The sequence below is a fragment of the Mauremys reevesii genome, linkage group 1 (assembly GCF_016161935.1).
Source record: "Mauremys reevesii isolate NIE-2019 linkage group 1, ASM1616193v1, whole genome shotgun sequence".
In the NCBI taxonomy this organism is placed as follows: Eukaryota; Metazoa; Chordata; order Testudines; family Geoemydidae; genus Mauremys; species Mauremys reevesii.
Genome location: NC_052623.1, coordinates 294,492,470 through 294,520,352, shown reverse-complemented (window position 1 = coordinate 294,520,352; position 27,883 = coordinate 294,492,470). Strand labels below are relative to the sequence as shown.

The following is a 27,883-nucleotide window of genomic DNA, read 5'->3' as shown; positions in this document are numbered from 1 at the left end:
AGATAACTTAGAATCATAGAATATCAGGGTTGGAAGGGACCTCAGGAGGTCATCTAGTCCAACCCCCTGCTCAAAGCAGGACCAATTCCCAACTAAATCATCCCAGCCAGGGCTTTGTCAAGCCTGACCTTAAAAACCTCTAAGGAAGGAGATTCCACCACCTCGCTAGGTAACCCATTCCAGTGCTTCACCACCCTCCTCGTGAAAAAGTTTTTCTTAATATCCAACCTAAACCTCCCCCACAGCAACTTGAGACCATTACTCCTTGTTCTGTCATCAGGTACCACTGAGAACAGTCTAGATCCATCCTCTTTGGAACTCCCTTTCAGGTAGTTGAAAGCATCTATCAAATCCCCCCTCATTCTTCTCTTCTGCAGGCTAAACAATCCCAGTTCCCTCAGCCTCTCCTCATAAGTCATGTGCTCCAGCCCCCTAATCACTTTTGTTGCCCTCCGCTGGACTCTTTCCAATTTTTCCACATCCTTCTTGTAGTGTGGGGCCCAAAACTGGACACAGTACTCCAAATGAGGCCTCACCAATGTCGAATAGGCCTCACATCCCTCGATCCTCTGGCAATGCCCCTGCTCATACAGACCAAAATGCGGTTAGCCTTCTTGGCAACAAGGGCACACTGTTGACTCATATCCAGCTTCTTGTCCGCTGTAACCTCTAGGTCTTTTTCTGCAGAACTGCTTCCTAGCCATTCGGTCCCTAGTCTGTAACAGTGAATGGGATTCTTCCATCCTAAGTGCAGGACTCTGCACTTGTCCTTGTTGAACCTCATCAGGTTTCTTTTGGCCCAATCCTCTAATTTGTCTAGGTCCCTCTGTATCCTATCCCTACCCTTCAGCATATCTACCACTCCTCCCAGTTTAGTGTAATCTGCAAACTTGCTGAGAGTGCAGTCCATGCCATTCTCTAGATCATTAATGAAGATATTGAACAAAACCGGCCCCAGGACCGACTCTTGGGGCACTCCGCTTGAAACCGGCTGCCAACTAGACACAGAGCCGTTGATCACTACCCATTGAGTCTGACAATCTAGCCAGCTTTCTATCCACCTTATAGTCCATTCATCCAGCCCATACTTCTTTTACTTGCCAGCAAGAATACTGTGGGAGATCGTATCAAAAGCTTTGCTAAAGTCAAGGAATAACACATCCACTGCTTTCCCCTCATCCACAGACCCAGTTATCTCCTCATAGAAGGCAATTAGGTTAGTCAGGCATGACTTGCCCTTGGCAAATCCATACTGACTGTTCCTGATCACTTTCCTCTCCTCTAAGTGCTTCAGAATTGATTCCTTGAGGACCTGCTCCATGATTTTTCCAGGGACTGAGGTGAGGCTGACTGGCCTGTAGTTCCCCAGATCCTCCTTCTTCCCTTTTTTAAAGATGGACACCACATTAGCCTTTTTCCAGTCATCTGGGACCTCCCCCGTTCGCCATGAGTTTTCAAAGATAACGGCCAATGGCTCTGCAATCACATCCGCCAACTCCTTTAGCACCCTTGGAGGCAGCGCATCTGGCCCCAGGGACTTGTGCTCGTCCAGTTTTTCTAAATAGTCCCAAACCACTTCTTTCTCCACAGAGGGCTGGTCACTTTCTCCCCATACTGTGCTGCCCAGTGCAGCAGTATGGGAGCTGACCTTGTTTGTGAAGACAGAGGCAAAAAAACATAAGAACATAAGAAAGGCCATACTGGGTCAGACCAAAGGTCCATCTAGCCCAGTATCTGTCTACCGACAGTGGCCAATGCCAGGTGCCCCTGAGGGAGTGAACCTAACAGGCAATGATCAAGTGATCTCTCTCCTGCCATCCATCTCCATCCTCTGACGAACAGAGGCTAGGGACACCATTCTTACCCATCCTGGCTAATAGCCATTTATGGACTTAGCCACCATGAATTTATCCAGTCCCCTTTTAAACATTGTTATAGTCCTAGCCTTCACAACCTCCTCAGGTAAGGAGTTCCACAAGTTGACTGTGCGCTGCGTGAAGAAGAACTTCCTTTTCTTTGTTTTAAACCTGCTGCCTATTAATTTCATTTGGTGACCCCTAGTTCTTGTATTATGGGAATAAGTAAATAACTTTTCCTTATCCACTTTCTCAACATCACTCATGATTTTATATACCTCTATCATGTCCCCCCTTAGTCTTCTCTTTTCCAAACTGAAGAGTCCTAGCCTCTTTAATCTTTCCTCATATGGGACCCTCTCTAAACCCCTAATCATTTTAGTTGCTCTTTTCTGAACCTTTTCTAGTGCTAGAATATCTTTTTTGAGGTGAGGAGACCACATCTGTACACAGTATTCGAGATGTGGGCGTACCATGGATTTATATAAGGGCAATAATATATTCTCAGTCTTATTCTCTATCCCCTTTTTAATGATTCCTAACATCCTGTTTGCTTTTTTGACCGCCTCTGCACACTGCGTGGACATCTTCAGAGAACTATCCACGATAACTCCAAGATCTTTTTCCTGACTTGTTGTAGCTAAATTAGCCCCCATCATGTTGTATGTATAGCTGGGGTTATTTTTTCCAATGTGCATTACTTTACATTTATCCACATTAAATTTCATTTGCCATTTTGTTGCCCAATCACTTAGTTTTGTGAGATCTTTTTGAAGTTCTTCACAATCTGCTTTGGTCTTAACTATCTTGAGTAGTTTAGTATCATCTGCAAACTTTGCCACCTCACTGTTTACCCCTTTCTCCAGATCATTTATGAATAAATTGAATAGGATTGGTCTTAGGACTGACCCTTGGGTAACACCACTAGTTACCCCTCTCCATTCTGAGAATTTACCATTAATTCCTACCCTTTGTTCCCTGTCCTTTAACCAGTTCTCAATCCATGAAAGGACCTTTCCTTTTATCCCATTGAGTACATTAGCTTTTTCCACATCCTCTGTTACTAGGTTGCTTCCCTCATTCAGTAAGGGGCCCACGCTTTCCTTGACTTTCTTCTTGTTGCTAACATACCTGAAGAAACCCTTCTTGTTACTCCTAACATCTCTTGCTAGCTGCAACTCCAAGTGTGATTTGGCCTTCCTGATTTCCTGCATGCCTGAGCAATATTTTTATACTCCTCCCTGGTCATTTGTTCAATCTTCCACTTCTTGTAAGCTTCTCTTTTGCATTTAAAATCAGCAAGGATTTCATTGTTAAGCCAAGCTGGTCGCCTGCCATATTTACTATTCTTTCTACACATCGGGATGGTTTGTTCCTGCAACATCAATAAGGATTCCTTAAAATACAGCCAGCTCTCCTGGACTCCTTTCCCCCTCATGTTATTCTCCCAGGGGATCCTGCCCATCAGTTCCCTGAGGGAGTCAAAGTCTGCTTTTCTGAAGTCCAGGGTCCGTATTCTGCTGCTCTCCTTTCTTCTTTGTGTCAAGATCCTGAACTCGACCATCTCATGGTCACTGCCTCCCAGGTTCCCATTCACTTTTGCTTCCCCTACTAATTCTTCCCAGTTTGTGAGCAGCAGGTCTAGAAGAGCTCTGCCCCTAGTTGGTTCCTCCAGCACTTGCACCAGGAAATTGTCCCCTACATTTTCCAAAAACTTCCTGGATTGTCTGTGCACCACTGTATTGCTCTCCCAGCCGATATCGGGGTGATTAAAGTCTCCCATGAGAACCAGGGCCTGCGATCTAGTAACTTCTGCTAGTTGCTGGAAGAAAGCCTCGTCCACCTTATCCCCCTGGTCTGGTGGTCTATAGCAGACTCCCACCACGACATCACCCTTGTTGCTCGCACTTCTAAACTTAATCCAGAGACTCGGGTTTTTCTGCATTTTCAAACCAGAGCTCTGAGCAGTCATACTCCTCTCTTACATACGGTGGAACTCCCCCACCTTTTCTGCCCTGCCTGTCCTTCCTGAACAGTTCATATCCATCCATGACAGTACTCCAGTCATGTGAGTTATCCCACCAAGTCTCTGTTATTCCAATCACATCATAGTTACTTGACTGTGCCAGGACTTCCAGTTCTCCCTGCTTGTTTCCAAGACTTCTTGCATTTGTGTATAGGCACTTAAGATAACTCGCTGATTGTCCTGCTTTCTCAGTCTGAGACAGGAGTCCTCCCCTCTTGCACTCTCCTGCTCCCGGTATCCCATTTCCCCACTTACCTCAAGGCTTTGGTCTCCTTCCCCCGGTGAACCTAGTTTAAAGCCCTCCTCACTAGGTTAGCCAGCCTGCTTGCGAAGATGCTCTTCCCTCTCTTCGTTAGGTGGAGCTCGTCTCTGCCTAGCAGTCCTCCTTCTTGGAACACCATCCCATGGTCGAAGACTCCACAGCCTTCTCTCTGACACCACCTGCGTAGCCATTCGTTGACTTCCACAATTCAATCTCTACTCAAGCCTTTTCCCTGCATAGGGAAGATGGACGAGAACACCACTTGTGCCTCAAACTCCTTTATCCTTCTTCCCAGAGCCACGTAGTCTGCAGTGATCTGCCCAAGGTCATTCTTGGCAGTATCATTGGTGCCCACATGGAGAAGCAGGAAGGAGTAGCGATCCGAGGGCTTGATGAGTCTCGGCAGCCTCTTCATCACATTGTGAATCCTAGCTCCTGGCAAGCATAAGACCTCTCGGTTTTCTCGGTCGGGGTGGCAGATAGATGACTGAGTCCCCAACCACCACCACCCTCCTCCTCCTTTTGGGAGCAATGGTCGTGGAACCCCCATCCCTAGGACAGTGCATCTCATGCCTTCCAATCGGTGGAGTCTACTTCTGCTCCCTTCCCTCAGATGTATCATCCAGTCCACTCTCCGCATTAGTACCTGTGGAGAGAACATGAAAATGGTTGCTCATCTGTATCTCCATTGCTGGTACATGGACGCTCCTCTTTCTTCTTCTGGAGGTCACATGCTGCCAAATTTCTTCATCGTCCCTCAGTCCCCTCTGCGCAGCCTGCTCCGGTTCTTCAGAACGTTGTGCCCGTAGAAGCATATCCTGACGTCTGTCCAGGAAATCTTCATTTTCTCGTATGCAACGCAGGGTCGATACTTGTTTCTCCAGACCTCGAACCTTCTCTTCCAATATGGAGACCAGCTTGTACTTTGTACAGACAAAGTCGCTTCTGTCCTGTGGAAGAAAGACAAATATGGCACAACCTGTGCAGGTTACAACAGCTGAATGCTCACCTTCCATAATTTCTTCCTTCTAAGAGCTTCCTCAGCTGTTGCAGCAACTCACAGAAGCCCGCGAGATGAAAGCCTCAGTGGGCTCTCCCCAGACCAACTCCCAGGCAAATTCCCTCTGTTAGCCTCCACTGTTCGCCGCTCACTGACATCAAATATACCTTAACACATACCACAAATAAAGTGAACTGACATGTTGACATTAAGAAACCTTCCCACGAGAGCCTTAACTAGCTATTTTTGCGCCCGAGGCAAGAATATAAAATTGTGCCCTTCCCCCTCCATATAATTTCATAGTGGTTACTTTGTAAAAGAAAAAAGAAAAATATGTAAACAAGAATAATAATGATAATAGAACATTTATTTATTTTAATCATAAGTTCCGCGTACAAAATCAACTAATACATATAAGGTGTGCATCATAGTGCATGTAACATACTATTTAAATAATCACAAATAAAATTTAGCTGTAGAACCATATCAGATACAATTAACTATTTTTCAAAATTGTACTTTTCACGCTTTTAATGAGGCAAATTCATCGATAATTGTATCAAAATTAATATTATTCGCTACTTCATGTTCTGTTGACAAGATGGACATATTTGTTATTCTCTCCTGACCCATGGTTTCTTGAAGGTAGTTTTTAATTAATTTGAGCTTACCGAAGCTTCTTTCGCAAGAAGCCACAGTTACTGGCAAGCAGAGAAATATTCTTAATGCAATTTCTAAATTTGGATAAGATTCGGCCAAATTATATTCATGAATTAACTGGAGAAGGTCCAAATTAGTTGCGCATGAAACATTTGGAAACAACGCTAATGCCTGATGTTTAAAACTCTGAATCTCTGACGAAATTTCTGAGGCATTCAAATCGCTGTCATATTTGAGACTTAAATATACTGCTGCTTTTTGAAGATTAGTAGTGTCCATTTTAACAAGCGAATCACCCGAAAGAAAATCGAAATCAGATCTCATTTAAAGTTTCATATCTCCAATTTAACTCAATTTAAGTGATATTATGGTATCAAATACGTTTTTTTATTTGTACTTTGAAAGATTGTTCAGCTGATTAAATTAGAAGATTTGTCTGCACACTCAAAGTTGCTGCCTTTTTACTTTTCATTTTCTGGATTCAATAAATTCTGCTGGTATTTCTATATTTTCAGCCTTTTTTTACAATCTGTAAAAATATTGACCATATCGTTATCACTTTCACGCATCTCCTGTAAAATATTTGGTAATCTGTTGATCATTTTAGAAGCCTGAGAAACAGTGATGCCTTTTGCTTGTAGGGCTTTATTCACTGCCAATATGTGTTAGGATATTGCGCCATATGGATAACATGCGCAAAAATTCATAATTAATTTTTTTAAGAAGGCTATTAGCTGTTGATACTGCTTCTGGACATTTCGATGCAACAGCGACATTTTTTAGAGCCTTGGTCACTTCTGTAATCTGCAAATTTAAGGCTTCAATTGCATTAGCTCTTGATGACCATCCAGTATCAGCATGACCTTTTAGTGATACCTTTAACATACTCATTAAAATATCCCAGCGACTAGTTGAATGAGGAAAAAAATGTGTATAACTTTTGCACAGTGGCAAAGAATGAAACCATAGTAGAATTTATGGAAGCTGCACATACTCCAACTAAATTTAGACAGTGGGCTGAACATGGTACAAAATTCGCGAATTTATTTTTTTGCAAAATGACAGCTTTGACACCTTTGTACACACTTGACATATTTGCGCCATTATCATAGCCTTGGCCTCTCACATTTTGAAGATCAAACCCATCATTTTCAAGCTTCTTTATTTTTTTTCTTCAGCTAATCCACTTCCCGGTTTTTCTTTGGTTTCAATGAAGTCTATGAAACTTTCTTCTATAGATACTATTCTGTTATCGATTCTCACATATTTCACAATCTGGGACATTTGCTCTCAATGAAATATGTCTGATGTGCAGTCCAGAAGGATAGAATAATATTTAGCTTTTTTTATTTTGGATATAATTTCATTACAAACTTGGTTTGCTAGTAAGCCAATAAATTCATTTTGTATAGCTGGTAAAAAATAACTCACTGAACCTTTTTTGTGAGTTACAATATGCTGTTTTAGTTGAACATCATAAGACTTATAAATTCCAATTGATTAAGAAATATTCCTGAATTAGGGTTTTCTATACTGCTACATGATTCTCTAAGTGGTTTTTGGCGCAAAACATCATGGCATCAAGAATTATTTTTAGAATTTGTCTCCATTTTTGTTTATCAATTTCAATAGCTTTTTGTGGTGCATCATCGACACATTCTCTGCTTAGTAATCTCTTTTGTAAGGATTTCCATTTACAGAAATTTTCATGATGATTGGTAGAATTTTCGTGTTCCACAACACGGTTTAAATTTTTCCAATCATTAAATCCTACTTTCTGATTTGCAATATTAGGTTTGGTAAAACGCTGATTGAATAACATGCATGGAAAACAAAAAATAGACTTACTGGTTTCCGAGTAAATAAGCCAATTACGCTCTACGGTTTCACCATTAAAAAGCTTTTTAAAAAACCAGTCTCCTGAAAATTTTCTTCCATCTTACGATGTTGATTCATGGCATCTTATTTTATCATTTATACAGGGCCAAGATGGTGGATCATTAAAATTGATTTCAATGATTTGCCTTGCAGAGGAATTATGTTGCTGATTGCAGCCGTTCACATTAGTTTTAGTCATGATATCGAAGGTGTTGAGTGTCTCATCATTGTCAGTAATCAATAGTGAAGGTGAAGTTGTAACCTCACAATCCAATTGCTGGTCGATAGTAACAATAATTTCTGAAGTTGTATAATTCTCATTGTTACTATTCGATAGCGGTGCTGAACTTACGACGTCAAAGACGTCATCTATTGGCGTATTCAGATCGTTTGATGCATTTTTCACTAGCCATTTCCCCATTGTCACTGACATTTTCTTAATTTTCTACTTCCTCCTTTTTTCATCCTCTCATCTCCTTTTCTCATATGAATAAATATTTCTAATACAATATTTAACTAATAATAACTTATAACTTAATAAAATGTTAGGTTCCAAGTGGGATAGCTCAGATCTCTGACTTCAGAGCTACTTTTTCCATATGATTGCCTCCTGCCTGGAAATCCAGTGTCCTCTGTGGGCAAGGGGAGTGGACTTGCGCACCCTCCTTTGCAGTGAAGGCAGAGGCTGTCTGTAGATGAGAATGGGTTCACGGAGTAGGAGAGGAATGGAGTTCCCCAGAATAAACTGAAGGACTATCCTTTGGACTCTGGCTGGACAATATTTTGATAAATCAGATATGGTGAAGGAGAAACCAATCCTGAATACCTGAAAGGGAGAAGGGGGAGAACACAAACATTAAAGGGATGTAAGAACTACCCTAATAGATGCGTGTGTGTGTGTGTGTGTGTGTGTGTGGCAGAGGGAGGAGGGGTGTTTGTCTGTTTGTTTGGATTGTGGGAATTTAAGAAAAATGTATTTCTCTGATGTGTAAAAATTGGAAAATAGAAAAATCATGCAACCTGTTATAAAATATTAAGCCTGGTAAATGTCTAAACTATACTATGGACTTTTGCCTTTTAATAAGCCAAGAAGAGAAAATGTGGATGAATGATGATTATTGTAAAGGTTTTTTAATTACATTCAATATAAAACAGAACAGTCCACTGGCATCTGAGTAAGGGAAATGTAAGACAGTGTTTCATTATGTAAAGCAATCAAGTTGTACTTTAATCAGCATCATTGTTGCATTAAAAGAAATGTACCTTTCTCTTTTATAATAACATAATTGTAAAGTTGTCAGTCTAGGGTTCCTATTTGAACTGATTACACTTGATAAAAATAACAAGCCATGACAAATAGAGGAGCTAGGTTTCAGCAATTCACTAAAGAATGTCTCTACCAAGCCTTCATGGCAAAATGTCTTGTTTGCAGGACAAATGCAGAGTTGAAATAACAACCCATGAATACTACTGGTGAAATGGCTATGTACACAAGGTGAATGCTAAAGCTTTCCCTTCTGAATGGACCTTTTAAGCCACGCATTATCTAAGCTCTGAAAAAGTCTTCAGTTGCCTTACGTACAGATTAATGGGAAAAGCTGAGACTCAGAGCTGGGCTATTTGCAAAAACAGTTTTAAAGATTTACAGATGGTTGACAAATGCCATTTAAGCTTTCAAAGCCATCAATATGCTATTGAAAAGGATTTAAAGGGAAACCCTCCCACTATAGAAGAAGACGACTTTGAAGGATCTCCATGGTAGCCTCTGTTGTTGTTTTGTTTTTGTTTTTTTTACCCCCTTCAAATCTTTCACTGGCTTTCTTCAGCACATAGGACCCTGAAACGCGTGGCTGTGGAAAAGGGCCCCTTTAAAAGACATTTTGAATATAACTGAATGTGCCAATCTGCTTTTGTTCAGCCATGAGAACTGAATAGAACTGTTTCCAGAAAAAGCCTTTTTGCTCATGGGCAGCCTTTCAATAGCCTTTCTGCTAATAGATTTTTAATATGGGAGCTGGAAATGGCAAAATAAAAGTTTGTTGATTTTATTGAATTTGAAAAATTGACCAGAAAATATTCCCTGACTTGTTTACCATTTACTTATACTGCAGGCATCCATCTTCTTTTACTTTGGCTTCTGTGAAAAGGTTGCTTATCTGATATGTTATGTTTTGTGAAAAAGAAAAACATCTGAAAATAGATTTTTTTTAATTAAAAATAATTGTCTCCTTCTTTCCACACCCCATTTTTAAACACTTTTTTATGCCTTGGCTCTTTCTCTGAATTATTGAATTTCAGCATCAAACCCCAGAGCCTTCTTTCAAAAATGGCTGTGTTATCGGATTAAATTAGAAAAAGTTTCAGACAAAGATTTGCTGGACTAAATATCACTTTATCTTTTGATTAAAGAATTTTAGTTTGGGCAACTTTGGGGTCAGCAGCATTTGTGTCAGGTGTTAGTGCACCCATTTGTGCTACCTGCCCTTACCTAAGGATAGGTAAGCCTTTTATTAGTTACCAGTGTGGCACAAATCATGCCAGAGTTTAGCCTTCAGTTTCAAATAGTTGATGTTGTCAGCTCCACCTGACTTTCATTCTCCAGCTGACCAAAATGAAACTGAATTCCTTCTTTAACTCAGTGATTTAAAACAACAACAAGGGCTGCCAGTATGTGTCAAAAAGTGGCTCCACACAGTTCTACAAGGCTACATTAAGTAGGTCACATAGCGTTATCTGCAGATGCACACAAGTATTAGGACACAAATTCTCAGATTGTAAACTGCTGTTTTAGCATGACGAAATATAAACCAGTAGATAATGCATGGCATGGAGCGTCAAGACTCCTGAGCTGAAATCTTGGCCGTAATGCAGTCAATGGTAGTTTTACCTTTGACTTCAAAGGAGCTAGGATTTCACCCTCCATTCTATTCCTAGTTCTGACAATGACTTGTTGTGTGACAAGTAGCAAGTTTCTGTGCCTCAGTTTCCCCATCAAAAGAATGGGGCTATTGAGATTAACCTACATTTTTAAAGCACTTTGAACAGCTAAAATGAAGAAGAGGGAGGAGCCTTGGAAATTTCACTTTACTATTTGTTCAAGGAAATGGAACAGACAGGTGCAGTAGGGAATTGAAGCTTATGCATAGAGGCCATGTAGTAAATGTATATAGAAAATTTGGCAGTGACAGCTTTAATTTGCAAAATATTTTTGTTTGTCTTAAATACCAAACTATTGGTGTTTCTAGACACAACGCTGATATTTATGACCTGAAGCGAAGACATAGTGGTGGCTTTGACTGAACAGCTGCATTTAATTACCTGTCTGGAAAGATTTTCCTTTTGATCATTTTAAGAACCACACAAAAAGTGGTGGCTTGCCATCCACAGGAATGAGGTTGATAAAAAGTGGGTTAAATAAACTCTGTGCATAAGAGAAGACAAACACAGTCTATTGACCTAGGGGGTATGTCTACACAGTAAAGAAAAAGCCAGCAGCTGCCCAGTCCCAGCCGACTCGGGCTTGCAGCGCTGTTTCACTGCTCTGCAGACTTTCAGGCTTGGGCTGGAACCCAAGCTCAGAGACCCTCCCACCCAGCTGGGTCCTAGAGCCCAGGTTTCACCCTGAGCCCAGAAGTCTACACAGCCATGGAACAACCCTGCAGCCTGAGCCTCACGAGCCCACGTCAGCTGGCACAGGCCAGCTGCTGTTTTTTCTTTGCTGTGTAAACATACCCTTAGAGTCAGATTCTGCCACCCTAACTCACACTGAATAGCAGCTTACTCCACAAGGCTGTTGATCTCAATAGGAATACTTAAGGAGTATTTTGTTGCACTCAAAAGTTCTATCACTTCAACTATACCTTTATAGCTGATAGCTTATTCCCCTCCTCGTATGGCAATGTCAATATAAAGGTTTCTTATACTGAAATAACTGCATCCATACTAGTATCTGGTATCACTATATTGGTTAAAAAAATTCACCTCTCTAACTGATATACTGGTACAAAAACTGTGCAGAAAAGGCCTAAAATGTTTTCAGTGTAAGATTAAGAATCTGGTTCTGATGTGTATTAAAACCTCTGATTCATCTGACCTATACACAAGGTGCTCGAATAGGCTCTTGGCCAGCATAAGACTAGACGATCCTTACAGCCTACCATAATTTAGCAGAACAAGCATCCACTGACATCAGTGGAAATTGTTCAGGCAGTGTGATGGCAAGACTGAGCCGCCATAAGTCTGAAGGCAAGTTTCAAATGTTCAGTTGACCACAAAATAAAGAGAAGAATGTGTAAAGAATTATTCCAGCAAAGCCACTATGTAAAGATGGCCAACTGAATAATCCTGAATACAAGGATAATGTTTGCAATATAAAACATCCTACCCCCTGCTGAAACTCACAGGACACTGTACAATATAATAAAATAAAAACATAATAAGAAACAGCTCTTAAAAATTAAACAAAACCCATTATGAAGTTTTAATATAAGAGAAAAGGGAAAGTATGGTGAAGGGAAGGATATAAATGAGACTAGCCAAGATCATATTGAAAGCACCTTTGAAATAGAAAAATAGGAATTATGTATGTAAGGGGTGAAATCTTGAGCCTATTGAAGTCAATGATAGTTTTGCCATTGCCTTCAAAAGGACCAGGATTTCACCCAACTTAGAATTCCTGATCTGAAGCGGGGAAAGGTTGTAGATAACGCTTTCAGCTTGGAAACCTGATAGTGTCACTTTTATGTGTTTGTCTATAGTGAATGCCATCCAAATTATTTCCCTCTTTAGCTTTCCAGATTGTGCTGCAATAGCAACATGAAAGCCAGATAGGTAGAATTTAATTTAATTTTTAATTTAAGACAAGCTGGACAAATTCTACTCTCAGTTACACCCATACAACCACAATGAAGTCATTGGGGATGTATCGGTGTAACTGAAGCCAAAATCTGGCTCATATTATGCAGTTGTGTTGTGCATAATTTGCAGTTGGTATTTGGCCCAGTCACCAGTGTAACTGAAGACAGAGTTAATTGGGCCAATAATGTGCAATTTAGGAAACAAGTCATTTACAACTTTTAGATCTTTGTTTTGATCCTTCTGGTATTTGTAGACAAATCTTGGATTCTCTTCTGGGTAGCTCATAGTGTTTGTATTCTGTGAGATATTCTGTCCTTGCTGGATTCTCTCCTCATTTAAAGCAGCAGAAACTAGGAGTAGCTCCAATTAATTCAGTGGACTCAACCTGCTGTAAACTTGATGTGAGACAAGAGTTGGGCCCGTAGATTCTAAAGTGGACAAAGATGTTGGTTCTTTCACAAGAATTTTTTTCCTCAAATCTTTGCCAGGAGCTTGAGTGAAATGGATGTTAACAAAAATAAACAAAACACAAAGAGTTTTAAACTTTCTGAAAACCTGAGAAATTGTGAGGGGAAGGAATTTTAGCGGACTCAGGTAGGAGTCGGAAGGAAATATTATCTCTGTATTTGGCACTGGCGCAACTGCTTCAGAAAGAGTGGGTCCAGTTCTGGTGCTCATAATTCAAGAAGATATTGACAACTTGGAGAGGATTGAGAGAAGAGCTACAAGAATGATTACAGAAATGGAAAACGTGTCTTACAGTGAGAGAGACAGTTTATTTAGCTTAATAAAGAGAAGGTTAAGAGTTGACTTGGTTACAGTTTATAAGTACATACATGATGAACAAATATTTGATAATGGGCTCTTCAGTCTAGCAAACAAAGGTATAACACAATACAATGGCTGGAAGTTTAAGCTGGACAAATTCAGACTGGAAATAATGCATACTTTTTTAAATAGTGCAGGGAATTAATCTTCAAACAATTTACAGAGGGCTGTGGCTGGATTCTCCATCACTGGCAATTTGTAAATCAAGGTTTGATGTTTCTCTAAAACTTATGCTTCAGTTCAAACAGGAATTATTTTGTGACAATTCTATGTCCTGTATCATGCAGGAGGTCAGACTAGATCATCACAGTGATCCTTCTGGCTTTAGAATCTATACATTTTTACTCTGTCTCATCACTTATGAATGCCTATTATTTCTCCAGTCCTGTCAAAAATACAGTATATAAGACGTGATATTTCTTATGTCAAAAAGAGCCACAAAACACAAACAAAAAAATTCAAGCCTTCTTTATACATTATAATAAAGGATATTTGTTTTCCTGCTTGATAATAGTGACAATAATATAATTAAATTTAATATTCCTGTGGCGGGGAAAACACCACAGCAAACCAACACTGTAGCATTTATTTCAGAAAGGGGACCTAACAAAAATGAGGGGGTTAGTTAAACAGAAATTAAAAGGTACAGCACCAAAAGTGAAATCTCTGCAAGCCACATGGAATCTTTTTAAAGACCCCATAATAGAGGCTTAACTTAAATGTGTACCCCAAATTAAAAAATATAATGAGAGAACCAAAAAAGAGCCACCCTGGCTAAACAACAAAGTAAAAGAAGAAGTGAGAGGCAGGTTAAATTCTAATGAGGAAAATAGACAGGAGCATAAACTCTGGCAAATGAAGTGTAAAAATATAATTAGGGAGGCCAAAAAAGAATTTGAAGAACAGCTAGCCAAAGACTCCAAAAACTAATAGCAAATTTTTTTTTACATTCATCAGAAGCAGGAAGCCTGCTAAACAACCAGTGGGACCACTGGACAATCAAGATGCTAAAGGAGCACTTAAGGACGATAAGGCCATTGTGGAGAAATTAAATGAATTATTTGCATCAGTCTTCACAGTTGAGGATGTGAGGAAGGTTCCCAAACCTGAGCCATTCTTTTTAGGTGACAAATCTGAGGAACTGTCCCAGATTGAGGTGTCATTAGAGGAGGTTTTGGAACAAATGATAAACTAAACATTAATAAGTCACCAGGACCAGATGGTATTCAACCAAGAGTTCTGAAGGAACTCAAATGTGAAATTGCAGAACTACTAACTGCCATCCGTAATCAGCTTCCGTAGCAAATGACTGGAGGATAGCTAATGTGATGAAAATTTTAAAAAAGGGCTCCAGAGGTAACCCTAGCAATTACAGGCCAGTAAACCTGACTTCAGTACTGGGTAAACTGGTTGAAAATATAGTAAAGAACATTGTCAGACCCATAGATGAACATAATTTGTTGGGGAAGAGTTAACATGATTTTTGTAAAGGGAAATGATGCATCATCAATCTGCTAGAATTCTTTGAGTGGGTCAACAAGCATGAGGACAAGGGGGATCCAGTGGATACAGTGTACTAAGATTTTCAGAAAGCCTTTAACAAGGTCCCTCACCAAAGACTCTCAAGCAAAGTAAGCAGTCATGAGATAATAGGGAATAAAATATAATTAAAAATGTATGGAGATATACCTATCTCATAGAGCTGGAAGGGACTCTGAATGGTCATTGAGGCCAGCCCCCTGCCTTCACTAGCAGGACTAAGTACTGATTTTTGCCCTAGATGGCTCCCTCAAGGATTGAGCTCACAACCCTGGGTTTAGCAAGCCAATACTCAAACCACTGAGCTATCCATCACCTGCTGCCCATGGATTGGTTCTGGTTAAAAGATAGGAAACAAAGGGTAGGAATAAAATGGCCAGTTTTCAGAATGGAGAGAGATAAATAGTGGTGTCCCCCAGGGGTCTGTACTGGGCCCAGTCCTATTCACCATATTCATAAATGATCTGGAAAAAGGGATAAACAGTGAGGTGGCAAAATTAGCAGATGATACAAAACTACTCAAGATAGTTAAGAACCAGGCAGACTGAGAAGAGCTACAACGAGATGTCTCAAAACTGGGTGACTGGGCAACAAAATAGCAGATGAAATTCAGTGTTGATAAATGCAAAGTAATGCACATTGGAAATCATAATCCCAACTATAGATATAAAATGATGGGGTATAAATTAACTGTTGCCACTCAAGAAAGAGATCTTGGAGTAATTGTGGATAGTTCTCTGAAATCATCCACTCAATGTGCAGCAGCAGTCAAAAAAGCGAACAGAATGTTGGGCATCATTAAGAAAGGGATAGATAATAAGAGAGAAAATATCATATTGCCTGTATATAAATCCATGGTACACCCACATCTTGAATATTGCATGCAGATGTGGTTGCCCGATCTCAAAAAAGATATATCGGACTTTAAAAAGTTCAGAAAACGGCAACAAAAATTGTTAGGGTTATGGAACAGCTTCTGTATGAGGAGAGAGTAATAAGATTGGGACTTTTCAGCTTGGAAAAGAGACAACTAAGGGGGAATATGATAGAGGTCTATAAAATCATGGCTGGTGTGGAGAAAGTAAATAAGGAAGTGTTTTTTACTCCTTCACATAACACAAGAACTAGGGGCCACCAAATGAAATCAATAGGCAGGAGGTTTAAAACAAACAAAAGGAAGTATTTTTTCACACAATGCATAGTCAAAATGTGGAACTCTTTGCCAGAGGATGTTGTGAAGGTCAAGACTATAACAGGGTTCAAAAAGAACTAGATAAATTCATGGAGGATAGGTTCATCAATGGCTATTAGCCAAGATGGTGTCCCTAGCCTCTGTTTGCCAGAAGTTGGGAATGGGCAACAGGGGATAGATCACTTGATGATTACCTGTTCTGTTCATTCCCTCTGGGGCACCTGGCATTGGCCACTGTCGGAAGACAGGATACGGGGTTAGATGGACCTTTTGTCTGACCCAGTATGGCTGTTCTTATGCTCTTATGTTCTTAGAGGTCACTTTATACATTTGAACAGGAGAAATAGGGACTCTGTGCTATTTGAGAAGTATATTTTAATTAGAAAGGCAGAAACACAAATTATATAAATATTATTTAAAAAATATATATATTAATTATACTTGGGAACCAATCTCATTCTTTTCTCACTTAATCAGCTCTGCCTGCTGCTGTGTGTTACAATATTCCACTATTTGTTTAAGCCTTGTAATATATTAGCTAAGTACAATAAATGATTGACACCCCACCAGGGGCGGCTCCAGGCACCAGCACACCAAGCACGTGCTTGGGGCAGCAAGCCACGGGGGGTGGCCTGCTGGTCGCCATGAGGACGGCAGTCAGGCTGCCTTTGGCAGCCTGTCTGCAGGAGGTCCGCCGGTCTAGCGGTTTCGGCAGCAATTCGGCAGCGGGTACGCCAAAGGCGCGGGACCAGCAGACTTCCTGCAGGCATGCCGCCAAATCTGCATTACCAGCGGACCTCCCGCAGGCATGCCGCCGAAAACCACCTGACTGCCATGCTTGGGGCGGCAAAATACATAGAGCCGCCCCTGCGCCCCACGGTATTTTTGTAACATACCCTGTTAATTATTGCTTACCACGTTGAGTTATCAACGTCAAGTGAACAGCCATGTAGCAGATCTGAAAGAAACTGATGATTTTTTGACAGTAAGCATCATGCATTCAATACTTAGAAAAAGCAGAGTGCTAGAATCTTGGCACCTAAAATAAAATGTCAGGGTACTTGTCAAATCAATTCAGCACTCTGTGTGTTTTATCTGATCTTTGATCATTACTTTCTTTTTTACTCTAATTATTTGTTCTGCTCTGCTCCCTCTAGTGGAGTCTTGGCTAAACTGAATGGCAAAATTGTTTCCTGAAAAGATTAATCAAGCATGAAGTGTTTGCTTTACAAATGTTCCACAGTCCAGATTTAAGTAAGTCTTTGATACCCATTTATATGAGAAAAATGCCTACAATGTATAAGAATATGTGCTGTTTAAAATGACTATATTGCAAAGCTTCTGCAATTAGAGTTTGCTCTTGGATGCACCTCAGCGACTCTGTTGACGAGTGTAATGAAAAGCAGAATTTGGATCAAAGTGTTTTATAATATCTCTGTTTTTAGAGTGGTAGCCGTGTTCGTCTGTATCAGCAAAAACAACGAGGAGTCCTTGTGGCACCTTAGAGACTAACAAATTTATTTGGGCATAAGCTTTCGTGGGCTAAAACCCACTTCATCAGATGCATGGAGTGAAAAATACAATAAGCAGTATATAAATTACAGCATATGAAAAGATGGGAGTTGCCTTACCAAGTGGGGGGTCACTGCTAACGAGTCCTATTCAATACAATAGGCCACCTCCACCTTGATTTAATTGGCCTCGTTAGCACTGACCCCTCACTTGGTAAGGCAACTCCCATCTTTGCATGTGCTGTAATATATATACTGGGCTTACTGTATTTTTCACTCCATGCATCTGATGAAGTGGGTTTTAGCCCATGAAAGCTTATGCCCAAATAAATGTGTTAGTCTCTAAGGTGCCACAAAGACTCCTCATTGTTGTCTCTGGGTTTTTTTGTGTTAAATTCAGTTCTGATTTGATAGGAATGGTTTATCTGGATCAGTTATGTGGTATTCACATGATGGGTTCAACTGTGCCTAGCCCTATGTGAGGGCACAAAGCAAGGGAAAGGGTGTAAAGAGCATTTCTCGTGTAGCTTCCCCCCTCCCGAAGAATCTCCACAATGGGCCAGATCCTTCTCATTGGCTTCAATGGAGCTACAATGATTTACATTACCTGAGGATGTGGCCCATGATCTACTCCAGGCAAGTGATGTTGCTGGAAATAGCATCTCTGGAGGGAACAGGCAGGGCTGGCTCTAGGTTTTTTACCGCCCCAAGCAAAAAAAAAAAAAACCCTCTGAGAGTGCAAGTGCCGCCCCTGGAATTGTGCTGCCCCAAGCAACTGCTTGGTTTGCTGGTGCCTAGAGCCGGTCCTGGGAACAGGGACAGGTAGCGGGGAAATACATGCTGCTTCCCAAGGATGGTGTTAAACAGCAGCTACTAAAGTTAGACATGTATAAATCAGCAAGTCCAAATAACCTGCACCCAAGTGTTTTAAAAGAGCTGGCTGAGGAGTTTGCAGGATCATTAATGCTGATTTTCAATAAGTTTTGGAATACTAAAAATGGAATAACCCAGGTAATTACAGGCCTGTCAGTCTGACATTGATCCCAGGAATGATAATGTAGCGGCTGATACAGGCCTCTATTAATGAAGGATTAAAGGAAGGTAATATAATTAATGCAAATTAATGGGGTTATGGAAAATAGATCCTGTCAAACTAATTTGATCTCTTGTCCTGATAAAATTACACATTTTGCTGATAAAGGTAATAATGTTGAGGTAATATATTTAGACTTCTGTAAGGCATTTCATTTGTACCACACAACATTTTGATTAAAAAATTAGAACAATATAAAAGTAACCTAACACTCATTAAATGGATTAAAAACTGGCAAACCGATAAGTCTCAAAATAGAATTGTAAATGGAGAATCATCATTAAGCAGCTATGTTTCCAATGGGGTCCCTCAGGGATCAGTTCTTGACCCTATGCTATTTAACATATTTCTAATGGTCTGGAAGCAAACATAAAATCATCACTAATTAAGTTTGCAGATGACACAAAAATTAGGGGAGTGGTACATAGTGAAGAGGACAAGTCTCTGATACTTAGTGATCTGGATCACCTAGTAAGCAGGGAACAAGCAAACACTGTTCATTTTAATATGGCTAAATATAAGTGTATACATCTAGGAATAAAGATTGTGGGCTGTACTGACAGAATGGGAATCAGTGATTCTGAAAAATATTTAGGGGTCATGGTGGATAATCAGCTAACCATGAGTTCCCAGTGTGCAACAGTGTGGCCAGAAGTGCTAGTGCGATCCTTGGATGCATTAACAGGCCAATCCCAAGTAGGATCAGAGAAGTTATTTTACCTCTGTATTTGGCACTGGTGCAACTGCTGTTGGAATACTTTGTCCAGTTCTGGTGTCCACAGTTCAAAAAGGATGTTGATTAATTGGAGAGAGTCCAGCGAAAAGCCATGATAATGATTAAAGTATTGGTAAACGAGGAGTGACTTGATCACAGCTTATAAGTACCTACCTGGGAAACAAAAAATTGCTAATAGGCTCTTCAATCTAGCAGAGAAAGGTGTTAAATTATCCTTAGAAGTTGAAGCTAGGCAAATTCAGACTAGAAATAAGGCATCATTTTTTAACAGTGGGGGTATTAACCACTGGAACAATTTACCCCAGGTTGTGGTCAGTGGCAATTTTTAAATCAACATTCAGTATTTTTCTAAAAGATCTGCTCTAGGAATTATTTGGGGAACGTTCTATGGCCTGTGTTATACAGAGGTCAGAATGTATGCTCACAGTAGTCCCCTTCTGGCCTTGGAATCTATAAATCTATGAAAGGCTGAGATCCCCCCTCACCTGTTAGGCGCACACACATATCCCTCCTTATGAGATCTGTCCTAATGCAACAACCGAGTCTCATTTACCTTTTTAGCATACATTTTAATGCAAACTCTTGTGCAAACTTTGCATTTTAAATACTTGAATAACAGCCTTCTGTAAAAAATCAACTTCTTATGCTACATATCCTTCCTTCCATTGATTAAAAAAACTAATATAATGGGCTCAGTTATCGATCTTTGGTTATTCTGAAATGTTGTTACTGCAAGTGTGGCTGAATTTTTAAAGATTTAGCTTTTTGTTTAGATTGTTTCTGTTACCAGTGTAGAGAAAGGCAGAAGTAGTTATGCTATTTCCATTTGCTAGTTATTCTAAAAATCTCTGTAGACAATGTATTCAAGATGTGTACTGCATCTCTATATTAAATGTTTCTCCCTGCAAAACTGCTAAATTCTAGAACAAGATTTTCCCAAATGCTAAGGTTGAATCCTTTGGTGGAAAAACACATTTTTACCATAGATTTTCAATGGAACCCCAGTAAACATTGCAGATATACTGTGAAGTCAGCTGTGAGAATAAATACTATAATTTAATTGTCAGGAAGTTCTTACAACACTTATTTATATGATCAGATCTGCTTCTATGCTTCTGTGGGGTTATGTACTTAAATATTTGGCAATACAATATCACTGCTTATTTGCATACTCATTTTGGAAGACACTGTAAAGAGGTAATTAAAATAAGAGTTATGCTAGATTTATGTCAATAATCTATAAGACTATTACCAAATTCTCTATCATTGATGATGGGAGGTTGCATTCTAAATGCCTGTTGGTAATACACCTCTACCCCGATATAACGCAGTCCTCGAGAGCCAAAAAATCTTACCGTGTTATAGGTGAAACTGCGTTATATCGAACTTGCTTTGACCTTGAGCATCTCCGTTATTAATAGTCAGCAAATAGCCCTGCCCCTATCTGACCCCCACCTACTTCTTCCTCCGACTGACCACTCAGAACCCCCCCACATCCCTAATCACTCCCAGGACTCCCATGCCGAGCCATGCGCCGCACTGGGACGGGCATTGGACCCGAGGAGCCGGTGCACGGAAGCGCTCACACCTGCTCTACCACATCAGCTGGGGCAAGCCCCGCGGGGGCAGGGCAGAGGGAACTGGCCTGGCGGCCACTGCCCTGTCCACAGAGCGCGCCCAGCCCAGCCCAGCCGCTGAGCCCGCGAGGGGGAGCAGGGCGGGCAGCCTCACCCAAGATGCCCGTGTGCGTCTGGTCCCTGCCCCGTGCCCATGTGGTGCCAGGGGAGGGTGAGCCATCAGCGGATGGCTCCTGCCGTGTGTGCCTGCGCTCAGCCCGTTTCTCCTCTGCAGAGCCCCGTGCCGCCTGTCTCCGGTAAGGACGCTGCGGCTAGATGCCCGCCGGGGCGCATGGAGCCTCTGACTGTGGGCAGGTAGTGCGGCGTGTTATGGACCCAGAGAGCCCGCCTGGTGCTGCTGTGAGCGGGGGGCAGCTTGCCAGCTGGACCCGCTGTGTGCTGAGCCCTCCAGCGCTGGGACAGGGGCACCTACAAGGTGCCGTCTAGGATGGGCAGTTCTCCCGCAACTTCCCTGCATGGACCAGTCTTCCCCAATTTCTCAGCTCTGGCTCGAGCCTGTGTGACATTCCCCTGCACTGCAGCTCCCCTCCTCAGGCTGTGACTCCCCCCTGCTCCGTGTCCCCTGACGGCCCCCCCAAGACCCTCTGCCCTTTATCCAACCCCTCGGCCCCGGCCCAGCGCCCTTAACATGCTGCTCAGAGCAGCGTGTCAGAGCCAGACACGCTGATGCCCTGATCCGCTGGAGCGCACAGCCCCGCCCCCCAGAGCGCTGCTTTACCACGTTATATCCGAATTCGTGTTATATCAGGTCACGTTATATCAGGGTAGAGGTGTAGTATGACTGGAGCATATTGCCTTCCCTGTGGACTCAGTGACAGAAGACTTGTCTTTTGTTCTTACCCTGCCTTTAACCTGCCTGCATGGTGCCACTGTGCCTCAGTTTCCCCTTCTGCAAAATGATAATTATACTTACCCTGTCTTTTAAAGCACTTTGAGGTCAATGAATGAAAAGTGCTGTGTAAGAGCTAAGTATTATTACCATAGTGTTGGCAAACCAAAAATAAATACTTTGGACAACAATATTTAATCTTACTTTTAATATCTGTGATGATGGATTTGAATTAAAGACCAGCATATTTTGAGAAATTAAAGTACTCCATCATAGTATTAAGTAGCTGTTAAGATAGTCTGCCCATAGTAAAAGTATAGCAATACTGTGTTCAAAAGGTGGGAATATCTTGGAAACATCATTACCATGTATAAGGCAATGTCCAATTTAATTGAGAGTGGATTGCTTGGGTAGCTGTTCCTAGTCACTGAGAATGGGTTGTATCTTGTTTGTATTCCATCTCTTATTGTCAGTGTTTTGACCTGAGGCTGTTTTATCTTTCAAAGACTTCCATAAAAATAATCATTAGTACATTATCTTAAGCTAATGAAAGCCCAAGGAAAAAATTAACAGCAAGAACAGTATTTCCTCTTGACTATTTATATAAATTATGCTTTGGCTTAACTTGTTAAAAAGTTTATCAGGATATAAATGTAAAAAATCACTAAGTTGCTAAATGCATTTTCTCTGTAATACTGAGTTTCGCTAGACTAGCCTGGTGATGGATAAAAAGAGTTTGTAATGTTCTGCATTTAAAAATATATTCTAATGGCAGATGAACAGTTTTCCAAAAGTCAGTGGAAGCCATGCATATATCCCAGGATAGATTTTTGCCCTCATTTAATAGACGTAAATTATTTTCTAAAATGCAATCTTCAGAGATTAATTGTCCCCAGTAATATCAGGTAATAATAGACTAGTAGCTTGGCCTCCAACTAAAGACTTCTCTAGCATATGTTGAAAGCTAGTTAAACTCCCAGACTCCAGCAAAAAAGTTAAATTCTCTGGTACGACTTGTTTTAAGTATGGTAACTGGAGATTCTTCATTGTGCCTAAAGGGGGATGATAAATAAAGAAATCTGGGGGAAAAAAAACTTTTATTTTTATCCATGCTCCTGGACTATACCTGTTCTTGCAATGTTTGCAGGTATGGCACGATTTGGTGAACACTCAAGATCTGCTGGAATCTTTAAACAGACAAGTTGACCATTTCTATGGTGCAGTCTGAAATAGCTATTGTTTTTCAAAAATAACCTTCCACAAAGGGAATTCCTCTCCCTGCAGCCCTAATTACTAGCCAGAAATGCAGAATGGGTAATATTCAGCCAGGGGCGCTGGAACAATTTGTATAGTGGGAGTGCTGAGAGCCATTGAAGCAAACTGTAAACCCTGTATATGATGGAAACCCCTTCAAGCCAGGAGATGCAGCAGCATCCCCAGCACCCTTAGTTCCAGCACCTATGTATTCAGTGCTGGAGCAGTGACCAGCCTAACATACAACAACTCTGGGTCTTTCACTGCTATAAATGGGAACTTTATATTAATGGAATATGTGGGTTCTCAACTTCCTAGTAAGATACATGGCACTTGCTTCTATCTTTGAAAGTGGCAATAAATTGAGGACATTTTTATATCTAGAAAAATTATGGTTAGAGATGTTGTAAATGTATAGTAGATTTTCCTCAGCTTCTGAACCGTTCAGTTGAACTCAAGGAATGTCTTTGTGTTTCTACAGTGCCTAGCACAATGGGACTTTGTTTTTCACTAGACCCTCTAGACTCTACTGTAATTACAAATACTTAATAATAATGGCTAAGACACTTGGATTTAGAAGGACACCACAAATAGACCTTGAATAACTTTGCTGTAAAGTATGTGGCCTATGTACAATAATGTGATGGTGTGGTAGACTAGAAACATTCTAATCCACAGTCATTGTGAGTGACTTTCATAACTCACTAATGGCTTCACTACCTGTGAGTACTGTGCCCATCCCAAACATATGCTAATGAAACCTTTTTACCACATCATGCATCATGTAGTTTATATTGTGTGTGTGCGTGTGTGTGTCTGTGTGCGCACGCGCGCACACTCACACACAGAGGGTATGCCTACACTTTGAGCTGGAAGGTGTAATTTCCAGCTTGAGTAGATGCACTCATACTAGCTCTCATCAAGCTAGCGTGCGAAAAAAGACTGTAGCTGTGGCAGCACGTGTGGTGGGATGAGCTAGCTGGCCCGAGTACATGCCTACGGTCTTGGACAGGCATGTAGCTGGGGCAGCTAGTCCCTTTTATCACTTGCATTGCTGAATTTACGCTCTAGCTCTCTAGCTCAATGAAAGTTAGCACAAGTATAGTTCCTTGAGCTAGGAATCACACCCCCAGCTCAAAAGTATAGATATACCCTGAGCAGTCAAAGGAAGGATTTGGATTTCCCTTTCTCTCAAATACTTGGATGGCTATATGGAGAATGCTGAAAAGTTTTTAAAAGTGAAAGAAAATTCATAAGTTTGGAAAGAAGTGACAGTGAAAGAGTTTGCCTTTGAATGCGATCACAGACTTGTGATTAAGCTTTTTAAAGGTTTCTTTGTGCAGTTGAATTACAAAATGCATGCAAAATAATCCTAACTGAGCATGCATTTATCCTGTTTGATAGTGTTCAGAGACAGAAATTGCATGTGAAAATTTGGTGCTCATTTTGAATGCTGACAGTCTTCAAAAATTTAAGAGGAAAATGTATTCATACTTTAAGTGCACCTGCTGGGCAAGAAACCCTTGAATTTAGATTAATTAGATTGAGATTTGACTACCATTCCTGGTGATCCTCAGCAGTCTATTTTGAGCTGAGCTAAGGCTCAGTCTCCCTCTTTGTAGTTGCAAAATGGGTTCATATCTGAGCACATGTGCCTCTCAGCTACCAGGCTGCGTGTGCAAATCAGGTAGTTATAGGCTCAAATGCCCAAACTTGCACCACAATTTGGTTTCTAGTGCTATCCTTTTTGAAAATTTAGCCCTTAGTATTCAGAAGGATTTCCTACAGAAAATGTTACTCAATGCCTATAGGGACTCCTAGCAAATCAGATGTGTTTGGAAGTAATTTAATTACTACACTGGTGGCAGACTGGCACAGGGTATAATTAAGAAAGATATCATTGCAATGAGTACCATTGCCTCTGCAATTATTCATGCAAATCTTTGTATTTTCTGCAAAGACATTGTTTGTTCCCTGACATGTCACTATTCCTAGTCAAGTCCTGGATAACTGGTTTGAGAATTCAGACTGATGGGCTGCTGCTGTTTGTTTGTTTCTCGCTCTCTCTCAAATTACCTCTTGCCGTTTGCAGTACTCTAGCATAATTTAGTGGTGCGTTAATTTAAAAATGTTTCTGTCTGATGTTATATTTATTCACATTATGAGCCATATACTGCCTTCAGCAGTTATTTTCATGGCAGAATTCCCACTGATGTCAGAGGGAGTTGCACATGTGTTTTAATGGTAATACATGGCATTATATTTCCCTATTGTAAAAATATGTTAAAAGGATTGTGGGATTCTAATACTTGTAAGTTTAACTGTGTGTTTTTATGCGATTTATTTATCATTATGGCGAGCAAGAGCCTATTAAATTTGAACAAAAATGCTTGTGGCTTTAGTTATTTTGTTTCAAGTGTGTGAATTGGAAAATGCTATAGATTTTGGGCCAGATCCATAGCTTTGTTGAAGTCAATTGAGGATTTGGTCCTTTAATTTGAAGTTTTGTTTCATCATGACATTGAAAATACTATTTTACAAGCATCCTCCATTCCCTCTTCTCTTCACGCAAAAGCCAGATTCTGCCCTGGTGCTGACAAGCTAGCATAGAGACTGGTAGGAGAAGAGGGCAGAAAATGCACACTTTGAAAAAAGAACCCTGCTAGTGTAGGCCAGAGTTCCATAAGACAATCCAAAACACTCTTTACTACTTTTCCCAATAGGAGCAATGCATAGGATCACAGTCCACCAGCTAGCTCTTAGTGCTGATAGGGAGCATGAATGCAGTTATCTAAACCGATAGACATGCTCCTTGTCCTGAAGTCTATTTCCTCTTGGAACATGATCCAAAGCCTGGCAGGTTAACTGGGAGCCTCCTTTATTCGTCCCTTTGGGCACTATCGAGAATTTCTGTTTGGCTGCCCAAACTCTACGAGTTTACAGCATTGCTGATATGACTTTCTGTGGCTGCCTATGTTAACTCGACAGGCCCAATTATGGAACTGTTACTCACATAAGTAGTCCCTTTGACTTTACAGGACTTCTCTCATGCATAAGTGCTCACCAGTAAGAGTAAGGGTTGTGCAATCACTACACATAATGGCAGGAATTAGCCCAAATGGCAAGCAGGCTAATTGGACTTTATATTGACTTTATACGGGACATTTTCAGTGTGTAGAGGCTCTGGTGCATGTGCAAAATGTGCTCACCGCAGCCTCCATGTATGGAAGTCCTTGTCCGGCTGGCTGGAGGAAAATAGTTGTTGCCCCGTTAAGGGCCATCCCTTACAATGGTGTGGGGGGGATGAGGAGGAAGTGGAAAGTGATGGACAGGAAGGGCAGGAAGCAGCTGGGCTCAATTTAGGGGAGGGTCACTGGCCCTTCCTGCTGACTAGAAGAGTGGGGGAGCATTTATACCCCACGCAGCCCCAGAGAAGCCCTCTTTTACCAGGATCAGGCTGGCAACACCCACCCACCCATGAAATTTGCAAAAGGACCAAGTTCCCTCATGACCAACTGTGGGCATTATGGTAATTGCCCTTTTTCTTGGAGGCTGGGAAGGAATTTTTCCCTAACAGCTGGGTTGGGCATGGTGGATTTTTTCACAGTAAGTCTGGGACCCAGTGAGGTGGGCAGGGGGGTTAGGTTATAATGTCACAACTTCGTATGTAAAACTTATGGTGGATGTCCAGTGTGGGTACTTGATATGGAAGGGATATCATTATCTGATAAAATGGACTGGAAAAGGATTTGAAGAAAAGCATCCTGTAAGGGAGCTGAATAAGGGAGGTTGGGTTCTTACATCCTGTACATCGGCGAGCCAACCCCCTCTTTTTTCTTTAGCCTTTTTAAATGAGTTAAAAAAGGGGGTCTTGGGGCTTCTACATCTGGAGCAGTGGGGAGCTGAGCCCCCTTTCGCCTCATACAAGGGCAGAACAGTAGGGATTACAGGAATGGGATGGCAGGGACCAGGTTGGAGATTATGTGGCAATGATGATGACCTTCAGGGTACAATTTGTTACCAGATACTCCCAGATATTTTAAGTGAATAAAGTTGTGGCCTAGTTAAACCACATCCATTGCCTCCTGTCTGACTTCCAGCATGGCTGGACAAGTGGTATAAGTGTCCCAAAGGAGTAACCAGCTTCTAGACACAACTGCCTCTGCAAATGGGTAATTGCATATGCCAGTAGAGACCTAGACTTCGATGGGCACCAGCACTTCCATTCTATTGAAAAATTGGCCATGTAAGGCTTTATTGGGCAAGCATGTAAGTAATGTGCTTCCATGAGGCATGCATTTCTGTTGTTCTATTAACTATGGGTAAACTTATTTTAGGGATAACATTTTGTGGTCCTGTTGCAGACAAATATTTTTGTTTTGTGTTATGTTGTAAAAACAAAGAAGCTAAGAAAAGAGGGAAGGGCAGTGCGGTGTGTATACACACAGAAAGAGAGAGAATAAAATGTTTATTTAACTGGTAGTTTTAAAGAAATTTCTAAAAGTTTGTGTATATTGGGAGCAACTTGTACTGTTCTGGTGCATGTCCACAGTCCACAGCAGGAGCAAGGAATGAAAGCTGTTTGCCTATATTCTGACCCTCTAAGATGTTGCAGACGAGCCAGTCTGTAGGGTGCTTGTGACAGGTATTACTAGCTGCACCCTAGGAGTTAGGATAGGTGAGGTCCTTGGGGTGGTACATGTATCATCCCTGCTGTGCAGATTA

The 27,883-nt window shown here is 41.1% G+C and overlaps 1 protein-coding gene across 3 annotated transcripts in view; it reads left to right on the top strand.

The window, feature by feature from the left end:
• Window positions 1-27,883, top strand: part of LGR5 (leucine rich repeat containing G protein-coupled receptor 5) — a 122,577-nt gene that overhangs the window by 26,310 nt on the left and 68,384 nt on the right. Inside the window, exon 1 of one of the 3 annotated variants that reach the window (XM_039500084.1) lies at window positions 17,325-17,352. The exons of the other annotated variants lie outside the window; for them this stretch is intronic. The gene's annotated coding sequence lies outside the window, so the exon portion shown is untranslated. Of the gene's footprint in view, window positions 1-17,324; window positions 17,353-27,883 lie in introns of those variants that run through there. 3 annotated transcript variants of the gene reach the window in all.